General features: G+C 39.8%; 1 protein-coding gene across 1 annotated transcript in view; it reads right to left on the bottom strand.

Moving 5' to 3' along the window:
• Nucleotides 1–14,730, bottom strand: part of LOC147740938 (acyl-coenzyme A amino acid N-acyltransferase 1-like) — a 162,801-nt gene extending 148,071 nt beyond the window's left edge. The window contains exon 1 of the mRNA XM_086952228.1: nt 14,648–14,730. The gene's annotated coding sequence lies outside the window, so the exon portion shown is untranslated. The remainder of the gene's footprint in view (nt 1–14,647) is intronic.
• Nucleotides 14,731–15,267: the final 537 nt, after the last annotated feature.

Genomic DNA, 15,267 nt, shown 5'->3' with positions numbered 1-15,267 from the left:
GATAGGTTCAGTGATGAAATATCGATGTACAAAACATCGATATACAAAAATGCTGATGCAAACATATAGAATACCAAAATATTGACTCCCTATATTTAAACAGGTAAGTCCAAGAATGTCGAATAAAAATTATTGAAGTAAAAAATATAGATGTACAAAATATCAACTTAAAAATATATATAACTTAAAATAAATATATTAAATATTATTTTTTTAACAAAATAAAATAAATGTAATATACATTTTTACTAAATATAACAAATAAACGTAATTACAAAAATATAAACATATAAACATAACAATTTACACATATACATACATGTACTTAAATATAATTTATTAACTGTTAACTTTATTTAATTTTTCAATTTAAATATATAGAAATTAAATATATACATATATCAATATTTTGAATTGACGAAATAACCAATTCAAACATTTAACCATAAAAAAAATTAAAACATACATTTTGCAGTACAATAAATACAACAGTAATGAAAATGCAGGATAGCAGAGGAGTAAAAGTTACTATTCCCACTCCAGTGAGTGCAACAGTAGGAAAAGTGCATGATAGCGGATGAGTAAAAATTACTATTCCCACTCCAGTGAGTGCAACAGTAGGGAAAGTGCTAGATAGTGGAGGGGTAACATTTCCTATTCCCACTCCAGTGAGTGCAACAGTAGGGAAAATGCTGGACGGCCGAGGGGAAAAAATTACTATTCCCACTCCAGTGAGTGCAACAATAGGGAAAGTGCTGGATAGCAGAGAGGTAAAAATTACTATTCCGACTACAGTGAGTGCAACAGTAGGGAAAGTGTTGGATGGCGGAGGGGTGCAAATTACTATTCCCAATCCAGCGAGTGCAACAGTAGGGAAAGTGCTGGATTGCGGAGAGGTAAGAATTATTATTCACTCTCCAGTGATTGTAACAGTAGGGAAAGGGCAGGATAGCGGAGAGGTAAAGTGGCTATTTCCACTCCAGCGAGTGCAACAGTAGGGAAAGTGCAGGATGGCGGAGGGATAAAAATTACTAGTCCCAAACCAGTGAGTGCAACAGTAGGGAAAATGCTGGATGGCGGAGGGGAAAAAATTACTAGTGCCAAACCAGTGAGTGCAACAGTAGGGAAAGTGTTGGATAGCAAATGGGTAAAAATGACAAATCCCACTCCAGTGAGTGCAGCAGTAGGGAAAATGTTGTATGGCGGAGGGAAAAGAATTACTAGCCCCACTCCAGACAGTGCAACAGTAGGGAACATGCTGGATGGTGGAGGGGTAAAATGGCTATTCCCACTCCAGTGAGTGCAACAGTAGGGAAAGTGCAGGAGAGTGGAGAGGTAAAAATTACTATTCCCACTGTAGTGAGTGCAACAGTATGGAACGTGTTGGGCAGCAAAAGGGTAAAAATGACAATTCCCACTCCAGTGAGAGCAGCTGTAAGGAAAGTGTTGGATAGCAGAGAAACAAAAATTAATAATAGCATTTAAATAATTTAAAAAATGTAAACAATATAAAAATAAATAAACAATATTTTAAAAATAGCTGATTACATATATTAAACATTAACATTAAATATATTAATTACGTACATCAAAAAGGTAGAACTATTTTCTAAAATAAATAAATGAATAAATATTTATTTAAAATAAGCAAACATTTTTTTTTCTTTTTGTCCTCATACATGCCTTAAAGAAAGCTCTCCAAACAATCCATGCCATCCGATTCCGACCCTTGGGTAAAGCATATGGAAAGTAAAAAGGAGCTCTCCCTACAAGATAATACAATTTCCTCTTCCCACTCCTGTTCACATCTCATGGAAGACCATATGTTACTGAGGAGAATTTGGACCGACAGTACCCTGGCATAATCATAGGACCAACTTTACATCTCCCTCCAGACCACTAGAGCCGCCCAAATCTTGTTTATACTTGTGTTATCGCAAGCCATATCAGACTCGCTGGTATAGATAATATGCTTCAGACATTCAGCAAAGGTCGGAGGGAATCCAGATTTCCATGCCCTACAAATTTCCCTCCTTGCACAAATTATTACATAAAACACAAATTTGGAGGCAGGAGCATTCATACGATAATTGGTCGGAAGACCGAAAAAGATTGCACCGGGTCTAACTTCGACCTGCTGATGCAACACATCTTCTACCTCAGTCCAATACTGCTTAGTTCTCGGACAATCCGCAAACATATGGATGTCATCTGCTGCGGGGTACTTAACACCTGGGACAATTGTACTCCTTCCCGGTTGCTCTAGATCAGTGGTTGCCAAACTTTTGACTCCTGAGGACCACCACTGAGTCACCGCTGGAAGCCGGGGACCCCCAAGTAATTTCTATGATTTAAATTTCAAACATTAAAACAGTAATTCAGAAAAAATAAACACGCGTGCACACAAAACAAATACTCAAATTACTAAGGATTTCAGGGGCATACTTAGAAGTCCCTATCTCCATGGGAACATCACTTTTTGCAACTTTCCCATGGCAATTGAGGCTTTGCCTTATTTACAAGGCAGCGTTAAGCCACTTAACATGGCTTAACGATGCCTTGTAAATAAGGTCCCCTATCACACAATGCCTGAAATGGGGGGGGCAGTGGGTGTGGGTGTTGTGGTGGGCGTTCCACCGCAACACCCATTCATTTTGACGCTGCCCCCTATTTACAAGGGCAGCATAAATAGGAGGTAGTGCCAAAATTAAGTCAGGGAAAACCAGGTCTTAACTTGGAAAACCGAGGAGAAATCCTTTATTTCTCCTCGTTTTTGTCTTTTCAATGTTTGCTGCTTTGTGCAGCACACATGGAAAAAGCAAAATGCCTTGGATTGTTTATGTTCAGCAAGGTGACCATTTTAAAAAAATGCCATTTTGTAACGTCCATGTATTCTGCATTAAGCAGCACACATAGAAGTGAGAAAACTGAATTTCAAGATTGAAGCGGGACCTTCCTGCACATAAGCAATCTTCCACTGCATACATAGTGCAAGGGTGCCCCGTTGGCGCTACACTGCTAAGTGTAGCACCAGCACAGGGGGAAATGCAGGGCTGCACCATATTCTTGTAAATATGGTGCAGCCCGGTGTTTCCGAAGTGGCAGAGCTTGCCGTTAAGCCAAGGAAGCTAACAGCACGCACCGCCACTTCTGTTGTAAATATCCACCTTAGTATTTTATATTCAAATAATTTGCAAAAAACAAAACATTTTAATGGGAAAGTTTGTGCTGCATCTCCGTGACTAACTTTTGAATGGTTGATTTTATTTCGCAGTACGAGGCTCCTGCTCCTGCTAGGGTCAGACTGGAAACCCAAAGCAGCCCTGGCAAATGTTTTCAAAGCAGTCGCCATACGGTGTACACCAAGTGCAGTGAGTGAACCTGACCACTACAAGGGGGCTTTGGGAGGCTCCCCCCCCAAGAAAGTTAGGAAACATTGGTGCAGTCTAAAACACATTTATCATTATATAATAAACTAGCAGCCCGTCCCGACGTTGTCCGGGTATGATTTGCTGCCGGCCAGTAGTATATTGTTTTGTAGGATTTCGTTTTGATAGCATTTCTGAACTGTGACAGGCCTGTGAAACGCTCCGATTCACAGTGCACTGCTGATGCACTTAAGAGTGCGCATTCAGTAGTGTGTGAACTCCAGTTTCCCTACTTTATTTTTCCTTGCAATATTATATAGCGCGAACTCGACATCATGGCATGAGCACAATTTACATTACAGAAGAACACATTCATTTGTGGTAGGTACGGGGAGACAAAGCAATTTGCCTGGAATCACAGGATGTTGAGCTGATGCTGAGATTCGAACGTAGCTCCCCAGCTCTAAAGTTCGCAATTCTAGAGCTTGTGGCGGGAGGTGTGTCTAAAAGTATATGTCGGTGCTGGCCATCAATGAGAGAGACCTGTGCATTTTTCAAATCGGTGGTGAAAAATTATGAGTATGTTGCTGGAGATGTGGGCCGCCGTGCCACCAATGTACTTACCGGGGTAGGGTAAACACCCATTATTCCGCAACTTTCTTTCCGCAGACCCTCACTCCGCATACTTTTATTATGAAAGTACCATGACTCCGCAATGCCATTATAACGCATGGCATTACATTTTTTATGCTTTTACCACGTATACATTTACAACGAATTTCGTTGTAAATGCATGAATGGTAAAAGCATGTTTTTTTAAAATGTTTGGATAAGGCAAGTATGGGTATAGGGGTATATGTTTTGGGGTACTGAGGTATATGTTTTGGGGTGTTTGGGTATTTTAATGGTTCAGATATAGTTTTGGGTTATGGGGTACAGGGGTATTTTTAGGGTTCAGGGCTAGGTTTGGGTTTTGGGGTATAGGGGTATTTTTAGGGTTCAGGGGTAGGTTTGGGTTTTGGGGTACAGGGGTATTTTAAGGGTTCAGGGCTAGGTTTGGGTTTTGGGGTACAGGGGTATTTTAAGGGTTATGGGCTAGGTTTGGGTTTTGGGGTACAGGGGTATTTTAGGGTTCAGGGGTAGGTTCGGGTTTTGGGGTACAGGGGTATTTTTAGGGTTCAGGGGTATGTTTTGGTTTTGAAGTACAGGGGTATTCATAGTGTTCAGGGCTAGGTTTTGGTTTTGGGGTACAGGGGTATTTTTAGGGTTTAGGGATAAGTTTGGGTTTTGGGGTACAGTGTAGATTTTTAGGGTTAATATGGGTTAGTGTTTAAGGGTGTTGGGGTATTTTATAGAGTAAGGGTGGGTTATGATTATGGGGTTCAGGGGTATTTAAAGTAGGGGTGGGCGGAATTGGCGCAAACTTGGTACAATAAATCCGCAATATTTCGTTCCGTTAGATTTCCAATTATTAAAACAGAAACCTCATATATTCAAGGTAAAATAACAAGTATTTCTACATGCTAAAATGCATAGTCATTTCACAAAAGTGAAATTAGCTTCCAGCAAGCAGTGAGAGAGGTGATGATTTTGAGATCAAGCCCCTGCAAACCATTATGGGATGAGATTAGCAGTGGGAAGTGAATATTATAGTATCCAAATAATTCTACAAAGAGCTGCAGTTCACCTCGTTCTCCCCAGTTAACCCCAAGAGGCAAATGCAATAGCATTTAAAATATTATACATCAAGCTGCAGTTCACCTCATGGTCCCTAGATATCCCTAATGAGGCAAATGCAATTGCATTTAAAATATTACACATCAAGCTGCAGTTCACCTCATGTCCCTAGATGTCCCTGATGATGCAAATGCAATAGCATTAAAAATATTATATATCAAGCTGCAGTTCACCTCGCCGTCCCTAGATGTCCCTGATGAGGCAAATGCAATAGCATTTAAAATATTATACATCAAGCTGCAGTTAACCTCGTCGTCCCAAGATGTCCCTGATGAGTAAAATTCAAAAACATTGAAACCCTTTCATGAATGCTAAAAATTATGCTAAGCATATCCCATAATGCTTTGCAGGGCCTTTTAGTTGTATTTTTGCCCATAACTGTGCTTGGGGTTGTTCTAAGAGAATGGGACCTCCACTGAATTACTATTTAAAGGGAGCAGGAATGTATAGAACCTGGGAAGAAAAAACAACACTCGTGACGGAATGTCCCCAGCGATTGTCACGCCCCCAGCACACACCCACAGCACAATGCAGACACGCCCACAAGGGACTACTTTGCTTGCACGGTTCTTTTACATTTTAAATGTATATGGTGGGCATCTGCATAGCCTATGTCCTTCTGCTGCAACTGCCCTTTCCAACGCTGTATTGGGTGTTGTGATTGGTGCTGTGGTTCCCGAGTTTACCTGGCCACAAGGTGCAAGTTCTCTCTTTATAATAGTAGTATAGATTGTATTGGCTTTTAACGAATAGTAAATTAAGACTTGACTATACACCAGGATTCGACAATCTTTGTTGGGGTGTTTTCAATGATTCCCTTATTATCATCCTTCAGCAGTGCCTCTCATCTCTCCATAGCCCCTCTGTCACATGTATTTCCTTTGTTTTATAGTATCTCTCATACCATTGTAGGATGTCAGAGCACTTTACATCACATAGATATAGAGACAATGAACCATACGTGTAAATCAGTGTATAGAAAATGTTATATAAGGCAAAGGGTACTACAATGTGAAGGATTCACATGTCATTCATACTAGTAGGCATTTTTAAAGAGTGCTTGATCCAGAGAAGCGCAAACTTGGGATTCAGAACATCAGCTAGTGGTTAGTATTGACTTTAAAAAATAAAAATGTATTTCTGCCCATATAAACCTTTTTAGCAGCATCGGGATAATGAAAGACTTGGAAAAAACATAAGTTACTAACTTGTACTATGCAGTTTGCAAGCAGTTCTTTGATGACAGTTTATAGGTCAGTGTGCTAGATTACGATTGTCACTTATGAACTGCATAGTAACAAAAACATCTGTGACAAAAGCAGCAACACACTGTCCAATGCACATAAAACACTGTTTTTTTTCTCCAAATTCATGGTACACGCAACAGTAGGGAACATGCTGGATGGTGGAGGGGTAAAATGGCTATTCCCACTCCAGTGAGTGCAACAGTAGGGAAAGTGCAGGAGAGTGGAGAGGTAAAAATTACTATTCCCACTGTAGTGAGTGCAACAGTATGGAAAGTGTTGGACAGCAAAAGGGTAAAAATGACAATTCCCACTCCAGCGAGAGCAGCTGTAAGGAAAGTGTTGGATAGCAGAGAAACAAAAATTAATAATTGCATTTAAAAAATGTAAACAATATAAAAATAAATAAACAATATTTTAAAAATAGCTGATTACATATATTAAACATTAACATTAAATATATTAATTACGTACATCAAAAAGGTAGAACTATTTCCTAAAATAAATAAATGAATAAATATTTATTTAAAATAAGCAAATATTTTTTTTTCTTTTTGTCCTCATACATGCCTTAAAGAAAGCTCTCCAAACAATCCATGCCATCCGATTCCGACCCTTGGGTAAAGCATATGGAAAGTAAAAAGGAGCTCTCCCTACAAGATAATACAATTTCCTCTTCCCACTCCTGTTCACATCTCATGGAAGACCATATGTTACTGAGGAGAATTTGGACCGACAGTACCCTGGCATAATCATAGGACCAACTTTACATCTCCCTCCAGACCACTAGAGCCGCCCAAATCTTGTTTATACTTGTATTATCGCAAGCCATATCAGACTCGCTGGTATAGATAATATGCTTCAGACATTCAGCAAAGGTCGGAGGGAATCCAGATTTCCATGCCCTACAAATTTCCCTCCTTGCACAAATTATTACATAAAACACAAATTTGGAGGCAGGAGCATTCATACGATAATTGGTCGGAAGACCGAAAAAGATTGCACCGGGGCTAACTTCGACCTGCTGATGCAACACATCTTCTACCTCAGTCCAATACTGCTTAGTTCTCGGACAATCCGCAAACATATGGATGTCATCTGCTGCGGGGTACTTAACACCTGGGACAATTGTACTCCTTCCCGGTTGCTCTAGATCAGTGGTTGCCAAACTTTTGACTCCTGAGGACCACCACTGAGTCACCGCTGGAAGCCGGGGACCCCCAAGTAATTTCTATGATTTAAATTTCAAACATTAAAACAGTAATTCAGAAAAAATAAACACGCGTGCACACAAAACAAATACTCAAATTACTAAGGATTTCAGGGGCATACTTAGAAGTCCCTATCTCCATGGGAACATCACTTTTTGCAACTTTCCCATGGCAATTGAGGCTTTGCCTTATTTACAAGGCAGCGTTAAGCCACTTAACATGGCTTAACGATGCCTTGTAAATAAGGTCCGCTATCACACAATGCCTGAAATGGGGGGGCAGTGGGTGTGGGTGTTGTGGTGGGCGTTCCACAGCAACACCCATTCATTTTGACGCTGCCCCCTATTTACAAGGGCAGCATAAATAGGAGGTAGTGCCAAAATTAAGCCAGGGAAAACCAGGTCTTAACTTGGAAAACCGAGGAGAAATCCTTTATTTCTCCTCGTTTTTGTCTTTCAATGTTTGCTGCTTTGTGCAGCACACATGGAAAAAGCAAAATGCCTTGGATTGTTTATGTTCAGCAAGGTGACCATTTTAAAAAAATGCCATTTTGTAACGTCCATGTATTCTGCATTAAGCAGCACACATAGAAGTGAGAAAACTGAATTTCAAGATTGAAGCGGGACCTTCCTGCACATAAGCAATCTTCCACTGCATACATAGTGCAAGGGTGCCCCATTGGCGCTACACTGCTAAGTGTAGCACCAACACAGGGGGAAATGCAGGGCTGCACCATATTCTTGTAAATATGGTGCAGCCCGGTGTTTCCGAAGTGGCAGAGCTTGCCGTTAAGCCAAGGAAGCTAACAGCACGCACCAGCACTTCTGTTGTAAATATCCCCCTTAGTATTTTATATTCAAATAATTTGCAAAAAACAAAACATTTTAATGGGAAAGTTGGTGCTGCATCTCCGTGACTAACTTTTAAATGGTTGATTTTATTTCGCAGTACGAGGCTCCTGCTCCTGCTAGGGTCAGACTGGAAACCCAAAGCAGCCCTGGCAAATGTTTTCAAACCAGTCGCCATACGGTGTACACCAAGTGCAGTGAGTGAACCTGACCACTACAAGGGGGCTTTGGGAGGCTCCCCCCCCCCAAGAAATTTAGGAAACATTGGTGCAGTCTAAAACACATTTATCATTATATAATAAACTAGCAGCCCGTCCCGACGTTGTCCGGGTATGATTTGCTGCCGGCCAGTAGTATATTGTTTTGTAGGATTTCGTTTTGATAGCATTTCTGAACTGTGACAGGCCTGTGAAACGCTCCGATTCACAGTGCACTGCTGATGCACTTAAGAGTGCGCATTCAGTAGTGTGTGAACTCCCGTTTCCCTACTTTATTTTTCCTTGCAATATTATATAGCGCGAACTCGACATCATGGCATGAGCACAATTTACATTACAGAAGAACACATTCATTTGTGGTAGGTACGGGGAGACAAAGCAATTTGCCTGGAATCACAGGATGTTGAGCTGATGCTGAGATTCGAACGTAGCTCCCCAGCTCTAAAGTTCGCAATTCTAGAACTTGTGGCGGGAGGTGTGTCTAAAAGTATATGTCGGTGCTGGCCATCAATGAGAGAGACCTGTGCATTTTTCAAATCGGTGGTGAAAAATTATGAGTATGTTGCTGGAGATGTGGGCCGCCGTGCCACCAATGTACTTACCGGGGTAGTGTAAACACCCATTATTCCGCAACTTTCTTTCCGCAGACCATCACTCCGCATACTTTTATTATGAAAGTACCATGACTCCGCAATGCCATTATAACGCATGGCATTACATTTTTTATGCTTTTACCACGCATACATTTACAACGAATTTCGTTGTAAATGCATGAATGGTAAAAGCATGTTTTTTAAAAATGTTTGGATAAGGCAAGTATGGGTATAGGGGTATATGTTTTGGGGTACTGAGGTATATGTTTTGGGGTGTTTGGGTATTTTATTGGTTCAGATATAGTTTTGGGTTATGGGGTACAGGGGTATTTTTAGGGTTCAGGGCTAGGTTTGGGTTTTGGGGTATAGGGGTATTTTTAGGGTTCAGGGGTAGGTTTGGGTTTTGGGGTACAGGGGTATTTTAAGGGTTCAGGGCTAGGTTTGGGTTTTGGGGTACAGGGGTATTTTAAGGGTTATGGGCTAGGTTTGGGTTTTGGGGTACAGGGGTATTTTAGGGTTCAGGGGTAGGTTCGGGTTTTGGGGTACAGGGGTATTTTTAGGGTTCAGGGGTATGTTTTGGTTTTGAAGTACAGGGGTATTCATAGTGTTCAGGGCTAGGTTTTGGTTTTGGGGTACAGGGGTATTTTTAGGGTTTAGGAATAAGTTTGGGTTTTGGGGTACAGTGTAGATTTTTAGGGTTAATATGGGTTAGTGTTTAAGGGTGTTGGGGTATTTTATAGAGTAAGGGTGGGTTATGATTATGGGGTGCAGGGGTATTTAAAGTAGGGGTGGGCGGAATTGGCGCAAACTTGGTACAATAAATCCGCAATATTTCGTTCCGTTAGATTTCCAATTATTAAAACAGAAACCTCATATATTCAAGGTAAAATAACAAGTATTTCTACATGCTAAAATGCATATAGTCATTTCACAAAAGTGAAATTAGCTTCCAGCAAGCAGTGAGAGAGGTGATGATTTTGAGATCAAGCCCCTGCAAACCATTATGGGATGAGATTAGCAGTGGGAAGTGAATATTATAGTATCCAAATAATTCTACAAAGAGCTGCAGTTCACTTCGTTCTCCCCAGTTAACCCCAAGAGGCAAATGCAATAGCATTTAAAATATTATACATCAAGCTGCAGTTCACCTCATGGTCCCTAGATGTCCCTAATGAGGCAAATGCAATTGCATTTAAAATATTACACATCAAGCTGCAGTTCACCTCATGTCCCTAGATGTCCCTGATGATGCAAATGCAATAGCATTAAAAATATTATATATCAAGCTGCAGTTCACCTCGCCGTCCCTAGATGTCCCTGATGAGGCAAATGCAATAGCTTTTAAAATATTATACATCAAGCTGCAGTTAACCTCGTCGTCCCAAGATGTCCCTGATGAGTAAAATTCAAAAACATTGAAACCCTTTCATGAATGCTAAAAATTATGCTAAGCATATCCCATAATGCTTTGCAGGGCCTTTTAGTTGTATTTTTGCCCATAACTGTGCTTGGGGTTGTTCTAAGAGAATGGGACCTCCACTGAATTACTATTTAAAGGGAGCAGGAATGTATAGAACCTGGGAAGAAAAAACAACACTCGTGACGGAATGTCCCCAGCGATTGTCACGCCCCCAGCACACACCCACAGCACAATGCAGACACGCCCACAAGGGACTACTTTGCTTGCACGGTTCTTTTACATTTTAAATGTATATGGTGTGCATCTGCATAGCCTATGTCCTTCTGCTGCAACTGCCCTTTCCAACGCTGTATTGGGTGTTGTGATTGGTGCTGTGGTTCCCGAGTTTACCTGGCCACAAGGTGCAAGTTCTCTCTTTATAATAGTAGTATAGATTGTATTGGCTTTTAACGAATAGTAAATTAAGACCTGACTATACACCAGGATTCGACAATCTTTGTTGGGGTGTTTTCAATAATTCCCTTATTATCATCCTTCAGCAGTGCCTCTCATCTCTCCATAGCCCCTCTGTCACATGTATTTCCTTTGTTTTATAGTACCTCTCATACCATTGTAGGATGTCAGAGCACTTTACATCACATAGATATAGAGACAATGAACCATACGTGTAAATCAGTGTATAGAAAATGTTATATAAGGCAAAGGGTACTACAATGTGTAGGATTCACATGTCATTCATACTAGTAGGCATTTTTAAAGAGTGCTTGATCCAGAGAAGCGCAAACTTGGGATTCAGAACATCAGCTAGTGGTTAGTATTGACTTTAAAAAATAAAAATGTATTTCTGCCCATATAAACCTTTTTAGCAGCAGCGGGATAATGAAAGACTTGGAAAAAACATAAGTTACTAACTTGTACTATGCAGTTTGCAAGGAGTTCTTTGATGACAGTTAATAGGTCAGTGTGCTAGATTACGATTGTCACTTATGAACTGCATAGTAACAAAAACATCTGTGACAAAAGCAGCAACACACTGTCCAATGCACATAAAACACTGTTTTTTTTTCAAATTCATGGTACACGTTCTTTGCACCCTCTGTTCTGTGCTACGTTAGATATCTCAAAGCTGCAACTGGACAAAACTCTCATCTCTCCAGCAGGTGCATTAATCACTGGCGTTATTTTGACACTTTTATTGTTGCTCTAAAACTGCTAATTAGACAAGGAACTTTGCAGTGCTTTTAAAACTGCCTCTTGCGGACCCCCTGGGAATGTGTCACGGACCCCAGGGGGTCCGCGGACCACAGTTTCGGAAACGCTGCTCTAGATAGTTTCTTTTGAGACCAATAGACTCTATGGGCCGTATATAGATGGTTTAACTACTGCCTGCAACATGGAAATAGAGTCACACCAAAGTTTACGTATTTCCTGTTCATTGCCTCCAGAATCACCACCCCAGAGTTTTCTAACTTTAGATTCCACATCTTCACCGACTTCCAAAAGGGTCCAGTACCAAAAGGTAACTTCCCATTTCCAGATATCTGTTCTAGAGGCTGAATCAAATTTCAAGTTGGCATCATCCGTGCCCCAGGTCTGCGTTGCCCACCAAGCGGATAACTGATAAAAGTTAAATCTTGTCAGTGTCCCTCGAGTTAAACTGGATAGTGACTCCCAACTGCGAGTCCTTTAGAAGATCTCCCCAAAAACTAATACCGGCCAATTTAAGTGGTTGACAGAGTTGGTCTTGCAGACATTCGGGAGTTCCGGGAGAGTCCCCGCTTTGAGCCTGTACTGCATAATACGGAATTTTCAGACCCTTCTAATGTTCATCCAATTCTTTAATGCTGCTCCCAGAATCTTAAGTCTAACTTTTTTGTAGAACTTAGGATCTCCGAACTTGTAAAGGAAATACTCCTGCCCCTGCTGAACGTCCTGTACCATTACATCAAATAATAAACCAGTTTTGTTGGCCAAAATTCTAAATTTTTTAAAATTAAATGCGTAACAATAAGTGAGTAGGTCTGGTAAAGCTAGGCCTCCCATATTAAGACCTCTCCTAAGCTTTTTCCATGCAATTCTGGGACTTTTAGTCGCCCATATGAAAGAGCCAATTTTACCCTGTAATTTAGCGATATCACTTATGCTAAAAGTTAATGGAACCGAGCTATACAAGAAAGTTATTTTAGGCAGAATTATAATTTTAACGAGGTTGACCCTCCCGTAGATATTTAAAGGGAGGTTTTCCCAGCATGTTAAAAGACTACCCGCCTCTTTGGAGACCCTCTCCCAGTTAATTTTAGGTATGTCTTCTAAATTCTGGGCTAGGTGGACCCCAAGGTATCTCATTTGGATCTTTGCCCCCTGAGTTCCATTAGCTTGATTCCATTCCATTATTTCGGTCTTATCCTTGTAAATTTTATATCCTGAGACTTTAGCAAATTTTGCTGGCTTCTAAAACATACCTAGGTATGGCTTCTGCTGGGTTAGATGTATACATAAGCAGATCGTCCGCACACAGGGCAAGTTTTAACTCTAGCTATGCATATTTAAAGGGATTAATAATTGGATCAGCCCTGAGCCACAGACTAAGGGTTTAATATATAAATTAAATAATAATGGTGACAAAGGACACGCCTGCCTAGTGCCTCTTGAAATACTAAACCAGTCCGTCAGTGCTCCATTGACTAAACTTTTTTCTTTAGGGTTAAGGTAAAGGGATTTCACAGCCTGCACAAAATTACTTGGAAAACCAAAGATTTGTAAAGTCTCCTAGCCATATGACCAGTTTACCTGGTCAAAAGCCTTTGCTGCATCTATTGCAACTATCGTGAGAGGGGCCTTCTTATCCACCACAAAATCAATTGCCCCTATAACTTGAAAGGTAAGCTCATTTAGCTGTCTCCCGGTTATGAATTCCCTCTGATCTGGGTGCACTATGGCCTTAATGATTTTAGCCACCCCTGCTGCCAATATCCCGGCAAAGACCTTATGATCAGAATTTAACAGGGATATTGGTCTGTAGGACTCAATTTTCTGAGGGTCTTTACTCGATTTTAAGATTAGGGTCACTGTTGCTTCCGCCCATGAACTTGGGGTGCCTTCTCCCTGCATATATATTTTATTAGACACATTTTTTAAGACTGACACCACCTTATCCAGCATCCCCAGATACACCTCAATTGGAAGCCCATCAGGGATTACATTGTACTCTGATCTCTTCCTCCGTTATACTTGCATGTAGAAACAGCCTATGTTCTTCGGTCAGCTGAGGGAGAGTTATTGAGTAATAAGCAAACATTAACAAAAAAATATATTTTTTAAAAACAATAATAATTTATTTAATTTCCTAGCCTATAACACCACGCCAATAAAAAATAACCTAAATATTTCCATTTGAATTTATTTCCATAATTAACATAATTATTAATCATTTGACAAATTAATATGTATACAAATAATTAATAAACATTGATTTAATATGCATTCTTTAACACTATAATATTCACAACACACACCTAAAATGAAGTACACAAATACCATCATTAATTACTAATACATTTTTTTAAATTAATTAACTAATATTTATTAAAAAAATTACTTCCCACCCTTCCCACCATTTTCACCCATAAACACCACAACACACCTAGAATTTTTACACAATTAACATCAATAATTGCCAATTAATTAATTAAAATTAATTAACAACTAATTATTACTATTCCTCTATAAACCCACAACCCACTACGGAACTAAAAATGCAAAACTCAAACAATTTTTTTTAATAACTACTAAAAATTGTACTCATTTCATAAAAATACAAATCTTATACAAATAATACATGCATCACACACATATAAAATATATACTAACATACATAACATTAATTCAAAATCAATATTTTAACATCTATATTTTTGCAAACGATATAAAACACTTCGATGTTTTTTCATCTATATTTTTTCCAACGATATTAAACACTTCGATATTTTTTACATCAATATTACTTACCCAAAGTTGATATTCTTCACCACAATATTTTGTCTGTCGATATTCTTGAGCCAGGATATTTTTAAAATGATAGTCAGGTAAGTCGATATTTATTATTCGATATTTAGTCTCTGCACCAGATATAGTTTATTCTGTGAATAATTAAAGTCATTACAACTTGGGCAGAAATGTCTGTATGCTCTTGGTGACTTATTATATTACATAAGGAATGTTGACAGAACTGAACCACAGAAAATGTATACAATTATTAAGGTTAAGTGCGTCATGGTAAGGTAAAAAAGAGGCAATATTACAAATACAGTATGTCTATAAGGCCCCTTACCAAAAGTATCAAGTGCTCCTAAAAAGTAATTAAGAAAATACAACCTAGTCATAAATGCGTTCGGAAAGACAGAGGGGCAGATTTATGTTTCCTGGTGCATCCCTGCAAATCAGCGGGGATGCCGCAGGAAAGATGTGTGACGCAAGTTTACCCTTGTGCCACCACAGATGCGCCGCATTTACAATGCAGCGCATCATAGCGCAAAGATAAACAGATGCGTGTCGCATCTGCCGGCGTAAGGTTGGCGCAGCGTTGGAGTTGTGTTGCGGGCTCAACGCAACTCCAGCACTGTTCCAAC

The sequence above is a fragment of the Lissotriton vulgaris genome, chromosome 1_1 (assembly GCF_964263255.1).
Source record: "Lissotriton vulgaris chromosome 1_1, aLisVul1.2, whole genome shotgun sequence".
NCBI classification, from domain to species: domain Eukaryota; kingdom Metazoa; phylum Chordata; class Amphibia; order Caudata; family Salamandridae; genus Lissotriton; species Lissotriton vulgaris.
Note: the sequence above shows the minus strand (reverse complement) of the source record. Positions and strands in the feature narration are given on the sequence as shown.